Source organism: Hylaeus anthracinus, unplaced genomic scaffold (assembly GCF_026225885.1).
Source record: "Hylaeus anthracinus isolate JK02 unplaced genomic scaffold, UHH_iyHylAnth1.0_haploid 2, whole genome shotgun sequence".
NCBI classification, from domain to species: Eukaryota; Metazoa; Arthropoda; class Insecta; order Hymenoptera; family Colletidae; genus Hylaeus; species Hylaeus anthracinus.
Genome location: NW_026534838.1, coordinates 4,893,775 through 4,915,343, shown reverse-complemented (window position 1 = coordinate 4,915,343; position 21,569 = coordinate 4,893,775). Strand labels below are relative to the sequence as shown.

Below are 21,569 nucleotides of genomic sequence, written 5' to 3'. Positions count from 1 at the left end.
ATAAATATAACGTATCAAAAAGCCTACACTTTGGACCATTACCATAGCATCAACCATATTTCTAAATCTTTCAGACTTGGAATATATCTAGCGCAATTTTTGGGAGGCAATTACTCTAAGAGAATTAATTTTAGATAAGTAACAGAAAAGTGCAGAAAGTGGAGCAGTGTATGGCTAATAAATATTAAGTATCAAGAAGCCTATGGCGCAGGATAAAAAAGTAATGGGAAAAAATCAGATCAGCGCAACACTACAGGCGAATAGTAAGGACTATAAAACACACAAATTAGTGCGCTCCTCCCTCTAATTGCGAAGGTATAGTCGCACGCGTAACAGTTAGCTATGCGTTGACCTCGGTAGTTACAGAGCGTTAGATAAGCTCGGAAAGATCGACCTTTCGAGAACCTGTTGACGCGTCGCGCCGAGACGCGAGTGTAAATTACAAGTGAAAATAACGGGCTGATAAGTTGTCCTCAAGGCCATCGCAGTCAGTTTCAGAACGCCTGCGCCTTTCTACGAATAGGCATTAAAAGACGTTTTACGCACGTACGTCGAGCTGCTACTTAGGCTATCAACAGACTCCGATAGCGACGGTCGTAAATCAGTTAGCGTTTCGATGTTGGTTTTGTTGTGACTCATTCCCTCCTTGAACGTAACAAAAACTACACTATTAATAGAAACATTCGTTGAGTAGGAATGCTCGTTTGCGCGAATCCTTCTCGCGTATCAAGGCGAACGGCTGATTTTACGAGGCCCGAATATCCCTCGATTCGCGTTTAAAAATAGCTGTCAAGTGGAGAAGGAACGACAGGTGTTTAAACATTCTGGAACCCCGTGACTCGCAACGTTTACACTCCGAAACTCTTACTTATCGAGGTATTCCTGGCATTCGAGTACACGATCGGCCGAATGTACGCGTGTGCGGATCCTTGACCGCTTTCGAGCAAGCTCGTTCGTCATCTGTTCTTTATATTTTCATGATAAGGTGCGCGGCTTCTATCTGGGTCGACAATATTATCGCTGAACAAATTCTGCGCTTTCTCAACATTTTTCCTGTCCTCTTTGGAACAACCTCGAGTCGAAACAATTTTTAATTCCACAAATTGAACACTGACCTATCGAAAGATACCTAAAATCTTAATCCAATATAAAGCGTAAAAGTGTATGTAAAGAAGTAGTATTATATTATAGTTATAGTAGAAAGATGAAGCGTAACAAGTGCATATTGTCTATATAGTTTGGAATTAATAAGGAAATAAATTTGAAATCTCTTTTCACCGAGAAACAAATTTAGGTTACTCTGCCTGAAAATCCTCCGTACTAATTATAATAGTAACCATCTTATCATGAATTCTGGCTGTACTCTGTGCGCTCCCTTAAAGTGTAGCGAATTGCGGCGACTGACTCGAATAAATAGAGCGCAAGAGAAAACTGATCGTGCATCGCCAGACGCGTTCTCCACCCAACGTTGCAGGAACTATTTCCAATCTATTGTTTAGTCTATACACAAGCACCGCAGCGTAAACCTTTACTTTTCGATCGGAAAACCTATCGTCCTCGCCGAAAACCTAGCCAACATAAAAGCACGCAACAATTCGCAACGTTTACGGTTTCGTAATTGCACGGATGGAACGGCAAATCGAGTTCTGCAACGAACAAACGCGATTGCGGACTGCCTGTCCCCGTAGCCACCCGATTTCGAATGTTACTTCCAGCAGAAATTGCTGGATGTTCCGCGCCACGAAACGCCTACATTGTTAATCGCGTGACTCGCAGACAGCCTTGGACAAAATCTCCTTTGCGTAACACCCACCGTAAATTGCATCGCGATAAGAATTCCGCGTATCGATTTTCTTAATTGCTTCGCTCGAAAGCCCGCGACTCGATGTCAATTACCCAAGAAACGGAGATTAAAGGGAACGATGAAGAATCGCGACGAAGAGGAAAAACCGAGAAAAAGGAGGAAAATGGGGGACAATCATGAACTCATTTGACTGCGTCTCGACAACAAAATATTTGATTGTATCGATGACTGTGCGGTAAAGTCTTCTTAAATGCACAGAAACCTTCCTCTTCTTTATTCGTAGTCCTTCTCTACGTTCAAAGCTCGTCGGCAACCAAGAAAGGGATAAACGCACAAGTTCATGCCCGAGCTTGTGCATTTGAGGAGACTTTACTGTATTTAGATTTGAAATTGATTCGATCTGACACGTTCGATTACGCCCACCATAATGACGTCTCGTTTTTGTTTCAGGTAAATATCTACAATTTCGGCGCCCATGCAGGGCTTTTCGATTCCCCGAGTTGGGTAAGTTGCACGAATCTCTCCATGAAATCCGTATTCGCGAAGTGGCACGCTACGCGACGGTCTAAATTTTCCGCCGATGAATCGATTTTTCCTCGTTTCGCGGCCGACTATCTGGAAGGTTTATCAGCGTCGCGTTCTGCCACGTCGTAAGTCTCAATCTTATCGTCTCGGCGATTCATAAAACTACTGGCAATCGCGTCTCGTTGCTCACCGCCGTGCGTTCCCGTTTCTTCGAGGAGCTCGTAAAACGTAGAAAGCACTGAATGCGTTCATCCAAAGTCCAGGGCCGATAACCCGTCGCGCCTATCGCCAATAGACATAATAAGACGATGTTTATTTACAAAGCTGAAAGTGCTTCGCGCTAAACTGGAAACCCTTCCAAGAGCCCCGCTCTTCTGTACTCTGTTTCTGTATTCCGGGGCAACAACAGTTTCCAGATTGTCGAGACTTCGGGGAAACTCGAGACGAAGTGCAAAGCGCGATTACTTCGAAGAGCATCGGCATGGAAATTGTCTGAACTTTAGGAAATTGTCCCGGGGAAAAAAGTCTGCAAGAACCGTAATTGGCTTCCCTTCGTAAGAATTCCACGACTTCGCGAACGAGCGCGAATTAAATGGCTTCGGCTTCGTTAAAAAGAAGAACAATGGACAAAAGCCGACGATAAAACCGGCGAAATAATCATCGCGCGGAATATTTCGCGAGAGTAATCGCCGCTCGCGAATCAGCGCGTAAACAAAAAAGCGTTGCATCTCTTTTTCTCTCGAGTTCTCCGCGGTCTCGACAAGGTTCTCGGGGTACGATGAACCTAACGTATCGCCGCGATAACCCTGCCTTTCTCCCCGTAAATAGCTCGAGTCCCGGAGGTTATCGCCACGAGAGCGAGCGTGCAACGAAATCGCCGGTTTCCGGGTAACGCGATGACCGACGATCGCCTTGGAAAAATCGCGGGGAACTCGACGGTGGGGAAAACCTTTTGGCATTGGACAGTCGCGTGTCGCATCGCGGGTCAAGAGCGAATAGCGAAGCTAACGAAGCTCATGAGACATTTTAATTGAACTGCAGCACGGATGTGTAGAAGACGAATTTTGTTTATGTGAATTAATCCCGTAGCTATTGACTCCTTCATACCAATCAAACTATATATGCTTCATAAACGAGTAAGGTGCCTAATCAATTGCACAATAGAGAAGACTATACATCAAGCTCCCCAAGAGGTGCCTCGAAAAATTTCTCCTCGCGACCTGGTTCTCGCTTATCAGGCGGTATTTTTGCTCTTCGCGTAATCCCGGTGTAATCGTGTTATCTGCTTCCTGTCTCGTATCGCCGAGACGTTGACTTTCACCTACATGATCGAGTGTCGACGTTACCCTGCCTCTTATCTCCTATTCTAATTGCAAGTCGCTCCATTTATCTTCATCCGAGCCCCGTCCTTCGTCATTGTTTGGACCGTAACTCGAGCTATAAACAGCTTCCTCCTTCCTCGACGGATTAACGAGAAGCTTTCAAGATATATGAACGCCTTCTTTCTAACCGATATTTATATAGTTATCGCGGAACGAAAGAATTCCTCGATGGCAAAGGGCAGCGTTTTGAAACTGATACCAGTTACCAGCGAGCCAGAGACTCGTTTGGGGAAAAAAAAAACGAGAATTTTTCGCGTAAAACCTGCTCCTTTATCGTTATTTCTTCGTGGAAGCGTGTTCGTGTCCCTGTTCGAAACCGATGGGTTACGACTTCGCGGATACGTCGTTAATGCACGAAGATTAATGTCGTGACACGAGTAGGGAAATTGTTTAATTTATTCGCTCATTTAATAGTTTATGCATCCTTTTAACCAGGAATGAGCGATTCACTGGACGAGTCGGTTAACTCTACTTTTTGAGAAATCTTAAATTTAAGTGTCGAAGCACTTGGTGTACGAAGCACTTTTTATATTTCATCGCATTTCTCAACTTTCTGTTTTACGGAGCTTTCGTAAAATCTTAACACTAGAATGCTAACATGGAGTAAATTGTAACATTCTACGGTTAAATTTAAGTGTACGGTTAAATTTGGTGTAGTCACGTACCTACGAATAGCGTAGCCAACTACTACCTTAAAAGCCTGGGTTCGAGTGCCAGTTTTTTATGCTTGGGCCGACTAACAAATATAAATATCGAACAGCCTATGTGGCATCAAATATCCAATAGACAAATAAAAGAGACATTAAAAGAAAGAGATCTTGGTAAAATAAGTAACAGAAAAGTAGAAAAACATAAAGGCTCCCATTTACGGACGTAAAAACACACTTACAGCCATCTAGTACCCGAACAATATATTTCTAGCTTCTCGAAAATTGGCCTGTCTCGTCGGTTGTCGATGCAGCGACATTGGCGATCGTCGATGATCGATAGCCATCTCCGGTTTCCCTGCCTCGAAAGGCAAAGTTGTCGGACCAGATTTCGCATCAGCGCGATGAGGGCAGGTCCGGGACGGGTTTTCAGCGTTGACGAAGCGCTCCCAAGCCACGTCCCCGGTTCATCGATCGCTCTGCACCAGGATCGCTTTATTTGCGGGAAACTGTAACAAATAAATAAATAACATATTTCAGGGTGGTATAAATAAAGTTTTGACGTTTTTTAACTTGCGTCAGGGGAAATCGGCACGTAATAAAAGTCGTTCGCTATTGTAACCGAGTTCCGTTCTTTCTGAAATATTCAACCGATCTCTCAAACGTCCTAAAATGTAACAGGAGGTTTTCCGCTTACTTTGACGTTGTTGTCGTTGGAAATATTTGTGGCTCTACCTCTTTTTATTCGTATTGAATTAGGTTGATCGTAGAATACTTTACGTATGTTCGACGTACGCGGAAGATTTGTGAAAGGCGACCTCAAGGTCAGCCTCATTTTCCGATTCAACGGAACCAAATGTTTTTGTAGTTTACGAGACTATTATTATGACGCGCTCAGAGAGAAGTCATCCATGGTTCGCGGTAATGAATAGGTATCCGTACGTTAATGCATGTATTCCAAGCGTCGAGCTGTATAATTTTCATATTGCAACGATATCATCCGGCTTCGATTGAAATCGCGTCACGAGCATTGAATATTTAATGCCCGCGTCGAGCCAGGTAGTTCCATTGTACGCTGGCTTCCTCTTCGATTTATCGCTCTTTAAATTTAATTATACATGTCAACGTGAAATAGTCGCGGAAAAAAAACCACGTCCACGTATAAATAATATGGGAATAATCGAGTTAAAAGCAGCGTCGCGATCGAAAGCTTAATTGCGAGATGTGACAACATTCAGAAAGGTTGCCGATGCACGAGTTCCTGGCATTCTATTTTCGACAGAATATTGGCCTCGAGGGAAACGGCGACCAAATTTAATTGAACCTGAAACTTTAATGTCAACGTTAACATTACGAAAGTCACTTTCCTCTGTCAACCTGATCCTGACGCCGAGCCAACGTAAAAAGATTAGAGTCCATCGTATGAAAAAAAAAAAGGAACGAGAGTCTTTTTCGGCGACTTCCATTCGCAACGAAGACAGATGTCGTCGAAGACGACTGCGAGAACCACGCGAACCCGAGCAATTTCGGTAATTGTATTCAGCTACCGTGTTTGGCCCCCGAGAATCTTTTCTTTGGGTCTGGTTCCGCTACAAAGAAAGCGGTGCACGAACGTTTGCTCGCGAAAGAAGAGGCGTTCACAATGCAGCCGGAAACAGGTTTCGGCCCTCTTAAATGGCTGGCACCTTGCCAGCTCCGTAATACGTCTGCGACTAAATGCCTCCCCTCGCCTCGTTTTTCCTCCCTTTCGTTCCTCCAACGACCGCCCTATCTGCCCGGTCTGTTAATCCTCGTTGTCGCTGGCCCGCTCATAAACAGCTAGTTTTATCGCTATCGTCCCGATGAGTCTCCACGAGTCGACGACCTTGACGATGTCGCGAACTCATCCCTCTTGGATATGCTCCCGCGGGATTAGCACGAGTACGCTTAGATCTTCGGAATCTGGTCGCGTCAGTTCCGACCTGGGATATTAGGTCGCTTCGCACTCGTATTTTCGAAATGGATATACAGGGAGTCCCGTAACTGGGCGTACAAGCGAGTAGGGGGTAATTGTACGTGAAAAATTGAATCGAAAGTGTAGAATACAATTTTTTCGTACGGCGCTTTATTGTCGAAAGAAATAAGTTTGAAAATTTGTCGAGTACGGGTGCATTTGGAGCAGCTTCAGCTCGACTTATTTCATTGTAGATCAGAAGCATAAGAAGCCCTATTAAAAGATTATTACAGCAATTGAAATTGCACGACGCACCAGAAAATTCAGAACATTCGATGCAATTTAATATAAGGAGAGCACAGTTACTTCAACAAATGTTCAAACTTATTCTTTTCGAAAATAAAGCGTCGCGTGGACAAATTTTATTCTGCATTTTCGATTCAATTTGTTTACGTAGATCACCTCCTACTTGTACCACCAGTTACGGGACACCTTGTAGAATAAAGCTCGTACAAATTCAGTAGCTCCCAAATTGAAAAATCCTTAATCCACAACTCGCGAAACAATCGTCGCAGGGTGGGTGCGCATCGTTCCGCGCCCCCTCCGACTGCATCTCCATTAAACCGCGTGCGCGTGCATAAATGTATCACCGGCCGAGTCCATAAATTCAAATTAACGCTCGCGGAATATGCAAACGCGAGTGTCCGCGTTTGAGAGAGTCTCGAGGCGACGAGGTCTCGCCGGTTCTCGCGATCGACGCGGGATTTCACAATGGAGAAGGAAGCAATAAAGAAGGTTTGATCTCGTGCGCGCTCGCGTGCTCGCGCCGGCTGCTTAACGATGTAATTCGTGGTGGCCGATAACGACCACCCTTACGCAACGCGCTGCTTCGAGTGCCGGCAATTAGGGTAATTGCATTCCGCGCAGAAGAACGTGGGCGAGGAAGGAAAACGCCGTGGAATAGAGAGAGTGAGAGAGAGAAAGATAGGGGCCCAGGGAGGGGAACCGCGAAGCGATTTGCAAGTCAAACGCCTCCGTTCTCCCTTTGCCCCCTCGGCAACGCTCTTGCACGCCGAGCGGAAAAAAAGCACGGAAAATCCGTGGAACGAGACGAATTTTGTAACGAGCCTTCTGGAAAACGACTCGGCAGATTATTTTTACGCGACGTCGTTAAGGAAACGAGACCCGTCGAAGCAGGTTCGCTCGTCGCTGTTTGATTCGTGGGATAGTTTGTAATTGTGGCCGAGATAATAATGTCTCGGCTTCGCGGTTTCTAATATACCATTCGGTAGGTTATTCCCAGGGCTAGAGGTTCTCCGTGAAACAGCGCCTTAAACGATCGGAGACCGGTTGTTTCGTTTGCGGGGATCGTTTACGGTGCAACTTTTTGTCAGCATCGGATCGTACAGACCTCGTCTTTGTACAAACTCTGTATCTCCATCGGGTAGAGACACTCGAGTGCCGCAATGCTAGATCGTATTCAAATTAAAGAAACGCTATTTCTTTACATGTATGTAAAATATTTCCTTTCAGTTCATTATGCCGGTAAAATATAAATGAAGTTTATTGGAGTTTATTTAGATCGTTTTAATTTCACATTCGATTACGAAATAATACTCGGTGACACGAACTCGCTTCTGTGTAAAATCGCCGGTGAACAATGCAACGAGTCTTAATATCGCTAAGTGCAGTATAATTAGTTTTCATAGAGGCAATGACCCTATCGTCCAAAACTATACTTTGTGCAGTTCTGTTCTCGCTAGATCCTTGTGTGTCAGAGACCTTGGAGTATTAGTTGATACTGCGTTGTCATTTGAACAGCACATTTCCAATGTTACCAGTGCTGCATCTAGGATGCTGGGCTACTTTAAGCGTACTTGCTCCCAGTTCCGTAATCCCACTACTTTACTCATGCTTTATTACTCCCTTGTACTTCCTCACCTTGAGTACGCCAGTATTATATGGGCACCCCGACTATCCAGACATATCGATATACTGGAAAGTATTCAAAGGAGATTCTTACGTTTTCTCTCATATAAAACCTCTTCTCCTATGGGTCGACTCGATCATGACTACAGTGCCATCATGTACAGTTTCAGGGTACTCTCACTCAGGGACAGACGCACAATAAATGAAATTGTTTTTATTCAGAAGCTTCTTACTAATATAATTGATTGTGCACCTCTTCTTGGATTTGTGCCATTTCGCATTCCTCCCAGGACCACTAGGTCCTCATATCTATTTCATCAATATGTTTCCTCGTCTAGATACTGTCACCTCAATACTGTTGTCCGTGCCTGTGCTACAGTTAATTGCTTTAGTTCAGACAGCGATATGTTTATTGACTCTATCGACTCTACTAAAATTAAGCTACATAAACTTTTTATCGGCAATTCTGCTATTCACCGGCGATAACTTTGTTATGATTGTTTGCTTGTTTGTAAATTTTTGTTTGTCTCGACATCTGTCAACTGTGGTTATAATTGCTACACTGTATTAATTTCATAATGGGCTATGCCCGTATATATTGAAATAAATAAATAAATAAATAAATAAACAATCCGTAATCTGGATACGTTTAAAATTTCGCGAATCCTCGTTCGTCGAGCGTTGAACCCTGCCATTCCAGCACTCGTTTCTACACCGGTCCACACTCGGTCCGGCTCGAAAACCGTGCTCCTTTGTTAGGTCTAAATTGATCCCAGCCACGACAAGCCGAGCCGCAACTTTCACCCAGACCCGCTGGACAACATTCAGGAACAACACCAGCAACCTAAACAAGGAATGCGCCCGAAATTCCAGGGAGCTTAGGGTTCGTGTTCCGAGGCGGAGGGTCGGGAACGCGGTCCCCCAATTGTGCGATTTCGCATCCGTTCTGCTCCCCCTTCCGACGCTCGAGTGGCATCGGGGCGGCTCGTCAAAGGACGCGAAGGCGAAGGTCGAAACGCGCGAGGATCGGGGAGGGAGGTGAAACCGGTTTTTAAATGGGCGCCGTAATTATTTCCCCTCCCTGCGAGACCGGAGGAATACCGCAGGATTTCTGGGCGATGTGTAACCAGCGGTCTGGCTATTAAGGCTATGCAGAAGGATGCTCGACGTCCTTCTCTCCCGACGTTCTCGTCGTAACGCGAAACGTTTGGATCGATCGACTCGAGTTCGACGCGAGGATGTCGGAAACGAGACAGAAACCCTGCAATTGCGGGACGCGATAACGCCGGGGATGATGATAGAGACAGAGTTCCGCGCGGTGATTTCAAAGCGGAGAAACGGAATTCTTATGGTAATAAGCACGACGATAGAAACTGAACGAGTCGCGGAGTTAACGTACGAGTACCAATTTCCACGGACACTCGTTTTCCATTTTCTTTCGCTATTTTTAATCAAGTTCTCGACGTCAGCCTCGCCTCTGTCCGCTTTAATTAACGCGCGTTTTAAAATGCAGTCGCACGCCAGTTCGCGAGCAGCTTCCTTGCCGTCGGGGTAACGATTGTTCCGTCGAAGAATCCGAAGAGAGGGAAGGCCCTTGGGGGAGAGGACGCGTTCTGGTCGTGTCTGGCACACACGTGCGGGAAACACAATCCGGAGCAGCTCGACCCGGCTCGAATGTCCTTCCTCGTTGAAAGGGACCGAGGGCAATAATCTTGATTATCCCCTGCGAAGTTACGGGAACGTGGAGTGCATTAAAATCCTGCAGGGACGAAGCGTTAAGGATGCACGGGACGGCGCATGCGCTCATTGTCTTTCCCCGTGTCGCATCGTCGGTTTCCACTTGTGTCGCCGACTATTTCGGTTCGCGTAGATAATGCTGCCCGATACGCGGACACGGATGAGGAAACCTGCGCGTTTCCGTCGTGTCGTTCCGCGCGAACGTCTCCGCGACACCGGAAACGCGACATCGGAGAATCGATAAACGAGCTCGACAAGTACCTAATAATAGCATTTTTATGAAAATCCGCGCCGAAACGGTGCGCGTTGCAACTCGACGAGATCAAACCGGAGGGGATTATTTTCGAATCACCGTTTGGGTTATTAGAGTTTCTGTTTGGGTTTTCACGTAACGTAGCAAAATTAACAATTCAAAATGTATCCAAATCCAAAGTCGACTGATACCGTCCGAAGTGGACTACGGTTATTTTCGCAAGACAAAAGACATATTCGATACTTTATATTTGTAGGAAGTTAATACGATTTGCGAGCCAGATTCAGGTGATACAATCTTCCAGGTATTACACAATTTTAAAATAGCAGCGAGAACTGAATTGGAACGGGGATAACCTAACGCACCGATATAGAACCGTACCATTTTGTCAGTTAAGTCTGTTCCATCAACGTTTCATTGCATTAGATGCAGATATTAATTCGCTATCTTTCTAAAATAAACTTAACGTCCGAGTACAGAATTAATTCTCCATTTACTATTTATAACAAACCAGCACCGAGTGTAACTTGTGACGATCGTTAAAATATCGACGTTTCGTTGCATTAGATGCAGATATTAATTCGCTATCTTTCTAAAATAAACTTAACGTCCGAGTACAGAATTAATTCTCCATTTACTATTTGTAACAAAGCAACACCGAGTGTAACTCGTGACGATCGTTAAAATATCGCGATCGTCTATTGAATAGGCTCTATTCGAACGGAACATCGTACGCCGCAAAGACCATATTATTATCCATCGCGAATGCCAGAAACCAGCAAGCCGAGCGGATAATCGTCAAATTTCGAATGACAGGAAATAACGCGGCCCGTTAATTTCCCCGGTGTATACAGGCAGACACGGTGGTCGGTGGACAGAGCGTCGTGGACGATTCGAACCACCACTCGGAACGATCTACTTCGAAATGTCCCGACAGCCCTCGAACGCGGCACGTCGAGGATCGTTGGATCGATGCGTGAAATAGATAATTAATCGACCTCGTTTCTGTCTCGTCCTCGTCACTCCGCCGACTCCTGACCGCCGTTTCAGCGCCGATTTCCGTTCCCGTTGTCCGGCCTTGTCATCGTTAATTCCGCGGGAGCAGATTTGTTGTCCGATCGAGAAATTTTCTGCGTTCCGAAATACCGTCGCGAATGGGGGATGAAATTATCGTAGCTCGTGAATCCATAACGACGAAACGTTACACGAGTGGATATACATGTATGTACTATTCGCGATCGTGGTTTATTGTTACATTCGACCAAGTATTTGAGTTCCCCTTGACGCAAACAAAACAACCTTAACAAAACCCTAACACCTTCACAAAAACAATATTTGCAAGAGGAACTGTGAATGTAATAAACAAGTTATATAGACATCGACAAATAATTCGCATCATCGGGCGCAAGGAGTGCTAAGAATTCCAGACGAGAAATGATTATCAAGCCGAAAGGAAACGAGCGGGCGCGTCCAGGCGCAACGATCCGCATTAAAATGCTCGCGACGACTCTCCGCGACTGACTCATCGGCGATTAGAGTCGATTAACTCCAATGTGAACACTTTACCGGTTCATTGATCGCCACGTCGCGTCGTCGTCGCCGGAGCAAAATTTATCGTATCGAAAATACCTGACGGATAAAGTCACGCAACCGCAACGTGGCCTCAAACCGCGATCTCGCGCTATGCAAAACACACGTGGGAACGCGGTTTAACGCGTTGCGCAGTCTTCCCACCGATATTCCATACCCTTTCATTAAACCGGAGTCACGTTTACATGCACGCACACGAACGCGTCATTCTTCGTTTATCGCCGTGAAATATCTCGCGTTTCCACTTATCGTTTCTATGGATCGTAAACGCGCGCGCCGATTGCCGTCGCGCATGGAGATCACATTGTGTCCCGGTCGGGGCATAATCGGCCTATAAATCGACCGATAGAATCCCGTGCTCGCGTAACGCTCTCATAAAGACATTTCGCCGCGCCTGGGTCGTACTTAAGACCCGCTTCCACGCAACCTGGAGTCGCGACCTTTATTTCCATGCTGTTATAACGTTTCAATCATGGGATACCACTTGTTCTATTTTTGCGGAAAGATGAATACAGTGTTGTCTCGAAATAAGCAACTCGGTCGGGATCGGCGAGCTGCTTATTTCGAGGGAGGTATGGTGTTCGGTTTGACTTTGTTCTCTAGCGAGAGAAAAGGAGTTCGGTGTAGCGCAAACTATGTACAACTAACAGTATTTTTTCGGAGAATAAAAACGCTAGAGAAAGAGAAAATATTACACGTCAGTTCTGTGCTCTTTCCACTAATCTGTTCGACTTCTCGCTTTCGCGGACCTCTCGCTTCTCACCTCTCGCTTCTCACTTCTCGCTTCTCAACTCTCACTTCTTTTCGGATCTCACACTCGCGACTTTAAACAAAAGAGTGGGGACTGTACTTTTATAAACGGGCCTGAATCCTTGGAAACGAATAATTTCTTTCGGAACGTCGAGTCCAGCTGACGTCGCGACGCGCGACTATATTTTTTGTATGATTTACGCGTTGTCACGATTGCAATCAGGGCTTTAAAAGTCGTGACTCCTCGTCACGTGAAAACGGGGCTTAAGGATCGATCGACGCACGGTGATCCGGTCATTTTTCTCCCTCGGCTCGGCCCCTCCGGTCCCCTCGCCGCCGCCCATCGTCGATAGCAACTGCTATCCAGATCGCGGGCACGGATATCTGACTAAAGTCACGCGATCGTAATGCGGTGCCATTAACCCAGAATTCCTGGGGCACGAGGACGTAGGAAGAAAACCTCCGTCTCGTTCTCTCCTTCGTCGGCACGGCCCCCTCCAACCCGTTGGCTCTGTTCCCCTCTTTTTCTCGTTGGTTGCTCGACTGCGCGCGGACCTATTTCGCCGTAGATGGAATTTCAAGACGGAACGGGAGTTAACCTTGAAGAGGTATGCCGACTCCACTGACCGAGGAGGGTCTAGAATTACCTCTCTCGGTCGATGGAGACGGAGGACGGAGACTCGACCGGGTCCCTGGGGAGGACGTCTCGAGATCGGGCCGTGTTTCTTCTCCCGCGCGACTCTTTGTTTCGAACGCGCCGCGGTCTTCTGCTAGTATTCTGCTTGAAGCGAGTTTAGGCACAGTTTTTGGAAAGTTAACACCTCGACTACCAGACTAATACTCTCGGAAATTTCTACTGGGATTAAATTTCCTTTACAGACAATTGCAAACTCTATAATTAAAAATTTATTATATTAACCGGCTCCTTAAGTTCCATATTTGCCTTGTAAAATCTGGAAACCACCAATACAATAATATACAGAACGTTATTGAAAAAAACGCTATTCTCAACAGCAGTGGAAAAGACCTCCTATACTCTAGGATCCCATCACATGTTGGTATAAAAGGAAACGAAGCAGCAGCAGCAAAAGAAGCGAGCTCCCTCCCATCTGAAACACACTGTACACCTGTTTCCAGTCAAGACCTTCAGAAACACCTCACCAAAGTCACAAAGGAACGATGGAACCAAGACTGGATAACTTCAAGACCTACTGCACTACACAACATTCGCAACAATATTTTCGATATTCGTCCGGCAGTATCTATGAACCGAAAAGACCAAGTGATTTTAAGCAGAATAAGAATAAGTCACACCAGAATTACACATTCATTCTTTATCGCGAAAACTGCCCCAACGATGTGTGATGCATGTAATACGCGAATCTCTATAGAGCACATTCTAGGCCATTGTTCCAAATATAATGCAAAAAGGACACGATATAATATATCGAACGTAGCAAACATGCTACAAAAGGCAGACTCATGTAGAACAATTCTATCCTTTTTGAAAGACATCGGAATCTATAGTCAAATATAAAATCTATGTGACTACGACACAGACGCAAAGCAAATGTGGTCACACATAACCTGAGAAGGTGCATGTGACCTTAAACATCCAATTAAAAAAAAAATCATTCGTGCTTCATTTAAATTTATTTACTTTGATACTTGACTTCCGGAATTTTTATAGTTATTCGGTGAAAAGCACACAAGTTCGTTAAAAGTAATGCAGGCATTTTTGTTTGTTCTTTTGATTGAAGTTAAGGTACCTCCCTTGTGGGATCAAAGAGGGATGCGAACACTCCTTGTTAGATTCGTTGTGGATAGAATTGAGAATAGAATGTACAACATTGAAATTGTATTAGGTTGTCCCGAAAGTTTCTTTCGCGAGTTGCACTCAATTATTTTATGTGGTCGTGTTTATAGAAATAGACGATCTAATTTCATAGATATTCATGTTGTAACAGCAATGGAGCAAAATGAATCGTGCACAATTCAGTAATGTAACATAAAACATAAAATATTGTGCGTGTATTACTTATTAATAAACCGAAAGAAACTTTTGGGACAACCTAATAATTAAAGAAATAATTAAAGAAAACAATGGGTTGTGGTGAGATAGCGCGGTGGATTTCAAGAGTTCTCCAGAGACTAGCAAACAAGGACAAATTAATTGTAACGCAATGGAAATTTCAATAATCTAGATACCATCGCTCCCAGTTTGGATGCTCGTTTTCAAATCCGTGCAGGTTTTTAGATCTCGCGGTTCGTCTCTTATCTCCCTCCATCGAGAGACGAACCACGTTCCCCTTCGCTCTATTTTGACACGGTTACCCTTTATACTCAGTCCCTGACACGGCAAACCTAATCCCCTCGGCAAAGATTGGATCTCGTGTACAACCTTGAAAAGCATAATGGCGGCAGCGACGCGGAGGAAACACGAGGAAGGAGAAAACTCGTCTTCTAGATAACAATAACGACGCTAACCGGGGTACACAAAGTGTTACAGTGTTGTTCTTATTAAGAAGGAATTGCGATTAAGCCCCGTCGAAAGGGAAGCCCATCGAATTGCCCAATGTTTGGCGCCTCGTTCTTCAGTCCGCACTGTAATCCGCGTCCCGATCCAACGATAATGTTCCAGGAGCACGGCTCGCTCCAGCCTCCAATTACGTCTCAGTTGCATCGAGAACGAACACTTTCCTCCGGACCAAGCTCGTGTACGTGAGAACGTTTTCTGGTCGGCGGTGAAAATAACAGAGGGAGAGCAAGGTCGATTCGGGCCACGGTCGTTAAAGCTCTCCGTGGACCGAGCGCCGTGTGTTAGCCTCCCCTGGGATCTCTGGATCTTCTCTCGGTGCTTCGCAGCAGCCCACTCGCAGAATCACGATCGATCGAATCGTGGGCGGTCCTGGTTCGTGCGAGCGAGAGGGAAACCGAGGGGAGAACACCTCCCGGTCAGATTCGCCGAAAACGGGTCTGGCTGGCTATGGCGATAAAAAAAACCGGTTCCTACGCGCCGGTTTGAAACACGAGGACGCTCCTTTCGCCAGGCACGAGCCTTCTCCAAGGTGCAAGGGATGCACGTGCGCGCGGGGACCACAGAAACGGAGAGTTGAAGTAGCTACGGAAAGTGCACCCTATTTTTCTGGGATATCTTTGCACCCCGAAGTTATAACTAAATTCCTCTGAGATCTTTCAGGATACAAAAGTTGCGAATTTTTGCAGAACTCCGTATGATTTGCACAAATATTCCAATTTCGTGTTTAAATCCTCTATTTACTGGCGGGAGTTGTGAGTTTATTTCTCTCGTGGTACTATATTAATAAAAAGCTTTGGAACCTATTGTGACTTTCGAGTCTAGGAAGTTCTATGAAGTTCATTTTTTAATTATTGAATGGCAGCACAAGTCTAGATTTTAAACATTGTTGAGAAATTCAGTAAATAAAGGGTTAATATCACTTCGGACACACGGTTCCCTACGAAGCGCATCTTGACCCGAATTATCGCACGCCACTACGCGGCCTCGACGATTCTAGAGATTCTAACGCCGAATGATTTAGGAACCTTAATGTCTGGCGACTGTAATGGCAGCTGTTCGAAGACACTGTAAAGTAGCCTCTCTAGTGCAGCAGGTTCCCGTACCTGCCGGGGCGAAAAAAGAAAACGAACGCAGCAAACGCATCCGCGATGTCGAGTCACGAAGTCTCGAGAAAAAAAAAAATCTACCGAGCTCTTCTTGTCCCGTACCAGCCATTACAAGTCGTTAGCGCGGACGATGGAGATGCTCCCCAGGCCTCGGTGTGCCCTTCTTCTACCTTTTCTTCTTGTTTCTGTACCGAACGTTTCGCGAAAACCAGGTTAATTCCCCGGTTGCATAATGCGCGCGAGTAGCGTCCGGTATACGACTTCTCGTCGTCCTTTTTCCTCGTATTTTCTCGTACGAAATTTCGTTCGAGAGTTGACGGATGACTCGGCGAGCAAGCTGCTCGTTCGGTGAAATTAGTCGCGGCTCGGACACGGAGTTAGCGGCGTATTCGAGCAGAATTTTATCAACTTCTGTCGGAACGTATTTCACGGGAGTTTATGCGCGTTGGTAATCTTGACATCGCTTACATACGACCGTTGGTTGTTGTATTCACCGCCCATGCTAATCCTCAAAAATTATTGCTACAGCCGGATTTCCATGACGCTATTACGGATAAACGTAATCTTGAGAGACGTCTCGCGGACGCCTCCGCGGAAACCGTGAGGGAATTTGGTACTTGTTGTTTTGAATTTACACAGTGCTGTGGCACGATGCAAATTAGACACCTTTTAAGATAAAGTGTCCAGAGTACTGCCAGTTGATAGTTTTATGTTACTTTATCATTTAACAACTGTCTAAATCTGGTGCTAAATAAAATAGCGACTATGAAACTGCTGATTGTGTTTACTCTAACATTTATCTGAAAAGGATTTGAGGCGAGCTGTACCAGTTCAATAACTTCTGTGACCGATACGCAGTGATATTTCATGGAAGCTTATATCTGCGAGCTCATAACTGCTAGTTTAATTAATTAAAGTGCACGTTTATCGATAAAGAACCTATAACGTTTATCTCGAGAAGATAGCGCCAATGCTCGAAAAAGTACAAATGCTTTTGTTACTCGCTGTATCGCGTTCCAAATGGCTCGTAAAGTGTGAGATATCGGCTTGCAACGTCACAAGGCGTCCGATGCCATCGCGTCGGATATCGCAAAACCGGCGCACTGTTCAATTAGGTTGGCAATTACGCGGGAGCCTGTTAGTCCTGCAATTTGGTCAGTGTATCGTTCGCGTTGGATACAGGGTATCGTTCAGCTAGGGGAGCGATTCAGCGACGAGCTAAAAGTGTTCGATTACAACGGTGGACCTAGCGAGCTCTCTACAGTTTTAATTAAAGCGGAAAACATTCATTCGTTTCGAGAAAATGGTGTCTAAACGAATTAACGTTGATCGTATTACTCGATTAAATTAATAAACGTTGACTGCCGCGAAATTTCGTTGAGTTACAATTACGTTGTAATTATTGAATCAGTCTCTCTGCCAGAGAATGCAAATTAAAAATTCAGTTCCTGGACTTGTAAATTTATAAATAGGCTGCGGATCGTTTGTACAGATGATGGAATACAAAGGCACGGAATCGATATCTACAGCTATCGCATTTGTGCACATGTTCCTACGTTTTACCATATTTCCTAGCTACCATAAATGCATAAACTCCTGCAGTTTACTCGTAAATAAATTCTCCGTATTACCAGAATGTATCTGATCGACTTGACGCGGTTGATACATATCCATCGACCTTTCTTTTCAAGGGGCAACCATCAGACGCGAATTAAGGACAAATATAGAATTGCAAATGACTTTTCAAGTATTCAATTATTGGGAACTTTTCAGCCGAAATTGCTGGAGTGACGGCAGCGAACCATTAGACCGTCGCATCTCGATTGAATTCCCAATTATCCGCAATCTAAGGTTCGGAACCATTTACTTCTTGCGATTCCAGATTCTGCGCCCTGAATTAGCCCGAACGATCTTTATTTCCGTCCAGCTATTTCAGCTCAACCCGGCTGAATCGATTTCGCTTCGTAGCTGTCGTATCTGCTTGAACGCATCCACTGTGCATCATTCATTTACACGCGACATTGATATTTCCGTTAACGTTGCGTCACTATGCAAATTTGCACGATGCGACGGTTTCTAAATGGGAATCGACCAACGAGTATTGCTAAGCTCGACTTCTAAGAAAACGTTTGTTAAGTTTGTTTCCACCGTTTGATAAATGAACTAATCGATTGGGTCGTCGCTAGAGCTATTCAGGACATGATTAGGTGTAGAAATTAATTCAACCCGATGGACGGTGAAATTTTGCTCGTAGAATCTCTCTTCACATTTCAATATTTATACCTCTAGTCTAAACAGAAATATTTGTACAACTACACGTGTCTCACCGACGAGAGATCAAAGATTGTATAATTTCTCTTCATAAATAAATTATAATTCATTTTATAAGACACTGAATGAATTTCTCTATTTAATTCAAAACGAAGACCTGCCGAACGTTCTCCCTGCTTATTTTCGACTTGTTGCTGCGACGACAACCCGATGAGAAAGCGTTAATTGAGCGAGATAAAAAAAAAAAAGAGGAAACCCTGTCCACGATCAATCGCCCGTTCGTGTTTACGTTTGCACGACCATATGTAGCGTGCACCGATTCTCGCGCAGAAACGTGCCTACGGTAGAACTCCGTCGGCAGTTTTCAGTTTTCGCAACGCGATTCTCCGTGGACATTTTCGCCTCTTTCCTTTTCTTTCCTTCTCTATAGCCGTGAGCGAGAACGCGAGAGGCGAGGATCGTTGACCTCCCGACGGTCGCACGAACTTTACCTAGAGAACCACTCTCGCTGTCGCCTGTTTTTCGAGGTCGGACCTTTCGCCAGGGACGAGTGAAATTCGTGTCTCCATGAGGCCCTCGAATAAAGAATCAGAAATTAAAATTGGCTTGGGATATACTTCACAATGAACAACTGAACATTCTGTTGAACGACTCTATTTAACACTTTATCTACTGAGTAAATTCAAAAAAGAATTTTCTACAACTGCATATGCCAATCTAGGCTGATAATAATCCCTTCATACTGTTACCAGGTATATTGAGAGCCAAGTTTGTTTCCGAACACTGAACATTGTAAGTAGACAACCATCAACACAGTAAACAATATTCGAATAACTAAATACTGCAATTAAAAAGTCTATAGATAGGCTCCCGGTAAATAAAGTGTTAATTATTGGATAGTTCCTTGGATAGACCTTTATTCTAAACTGTTTCAATCATTGCTAGATACCGAATGTTTATGTATTTATAACAAATGTGGGAAAATACATGTTTTCATTTCAATTTCAATTCTTCATCTGGGTCTGTGCAAATATAAATTTGCCTAAGCCTAAATTTGCTAATAGCTACATATTTTAACAAAAATGTTAGTTTAGTATAATTGTTTATCTGATGCGTACCATCGTTATTTGTTCTAGTCTGTACAAGCCTTTTTTATATAGAAAAAAGTTTACTTTAAATGATGATGTCAAGAACCATTTAGATCAGTTTTTGTTGAATAAAGATGGCCAAAGTTATCAGACCCAAATGGTGAATACATAATTCAATAAAGTATTTTTATATTAAAAAGAAAAAGGTTTTTTAATATAGCAACTAAATACAACCCAATAGTAGACTTCCATGTTAAGATGAAATATAAAATGCGCAGCTCAGACTTCGTTTCAAACATTCCTATATTACTACCTATCCTTATATTACTACTTCGATCCTAAGAATCGCTTATTATGCGAATGAAAATTTAACCATCTCCTGTCTGGGCCAGTAGGAAAATATTTTCGACGCGATCAGAATTTCGTAAACAGATCTGAACAAAACTCGAGAAAAGGAAAATAGAAAAGTGTTCTACCTTACTTTGCGTATCGAAATTTCTTCGAAAACGAAGAACGCTTACCGCGATTCTTATATTTTACTAACCGCGTCATGTACGGTCAAGACTGCTCGACTGGTTTCTGCCTAGCTTCAAATGTTTTTGGAACGGTTCCATTAATCTTTACCGAAGGAACGTAATGCTAGACATGTTGCAACAATGAAACATTCTGTCGTTTGTTTAAACAACGTGATATTCTACTTACCGAAACAGAGTGTGAAAAACGACAAGATCAGTACAGCGTAGCAACAATCATGGCGTCGGCAATCGATATCGAGATGATCATGGCGTTGGGATCGTTGACATCGAACTCAGTTTCAATCACTGCCCGAAGTCAATCACTGACCTATGACAGGGAAAAAAAGATTGCTTCAGGATACATGTACTGATTCAAACACAGCCAGATTAGAATAAAACGACGATCGATCTCGAAATAATTCCTAAAATATTGCTAATTAATCTGAAGAATCAATGTGAATCGAGTCGCGTCGATACGGACCACCTACGTTCGTGGATAGCAAGTTTTGTACTGAAATCCAGACTAAATTGTCATAGACTAAATTGTCGACACGGAGTACATGTTTATTTACGATATGGAACTTGACCTGTTTCTTACCGTGCTCGTATATTTGGAAGCAAAGGTCGATAATAGCTGGTAATTAATTTGAAGAATCAATGTGAATCGAGTCGCGTCGATACGGATCACCTACGTTCGTGGATAGCAAGTTTTGTACTGAAATCAAGACTAAATTGTCGACACGGAATACATGTTCATTTACGATATGGTACTTGATCTGTTTCTTACCGTGCTCGTACATTTGGAAGCAAACAAAGGTCGATAATAGCTGCTCAAGGGTGAATGCGGCGAATACTAAACCTGTTTCGGCCATTTCCTCTACCTAACTTCGCGTAGCTAGCGATGCAACACTGTGCCAGCTTGTTCGGAAATCGTCGGCCGGCTTCGTGTGTGCTCGCAAATCTTCGTCGAGTGGCTTCGCGGTGGCTCGCAGCACGCGCCAACGTTCCTTTTCGTGTTTCGTGAAAATCGGAATCGTCGTGTCGCGCTTATGCTCGTTAATTTCAACGTTTTCTCGCGTCGTTCTCGAAAATATCCTAAGTGGTGGTCTAACCTAATCGCGTATATCGATCCTTGATCAGTGTGACGAAATAAATGTCGCGGGAACCGGCATTGAACGTGCATCGACGTTGGCAAGATCGCGCTAAGTGGAAGTGAACGTATTTTGTGACGTGATGATTACCACGACTAAAAGGGATTACCGCTGGCTGAAAACCTAGCCTGGATTCTAAGGTAATGTGCTGCACAAACTCTTAATACCGTACGATCCGATTAAAGTTAATACGAAGCCGTCGAAATGACGACAGCTAAGGAACAAGTGACAAGTTACCTGGATTCTTGTTGAAAACGTCTTTCCGCCATGTTCCTTTTCCGACGATTATCGAACATCTATCGCTTGGCGGAATTTGCTTAGCGTTCCCGCGTTTTACTGACCGCCATGA

At 44.3% G+C, this 21,569-nt stretch overlaps 1 protein-coding gene and 1 long non-coding RNA gene across 8 annotated transcripts in view; one reads left to right on the top strand and one right to left on the bottom strand.

Annotated features, from left to right (window-relative positions):
- LOC128893058 (probable JmjC domain-containing histone demethylation protein 2C) overlaps positions 1-21,569 on the top strand; it is a 258,691-nt gene that overhangs the window by 99,608 nt on the left and 137,514 nt on the right. The window lies entirely within an intron of this gene.
- Positions 4,556-21,569, bottom strand: LOC128893084 (uncharacterized). 4 transcript variants are annotated; one of them, XR_008461243.1, is made up of 4 exons: positions 20,857-21,342; positions 20,668-20,796; positions 20,257-20,397; positions 4,556-4,867 (listed from the first exon to the last, which is right to left on the bottom strand). It is a non-coding gene; the product is annotated as an uncharacterized LOC128893084 (long non-coding RNA). The 4 variants fall into 4 exon arrangements; XR_008461242.1 differs by having other exon boundaries at positions 20,668-20,784; positions 20,857-21,339; XR_008461244.1 differs by lacking the exons at positions 20,668-20,796; positions 20,857-21,342 and adding an exon at positions 21,458-21,569.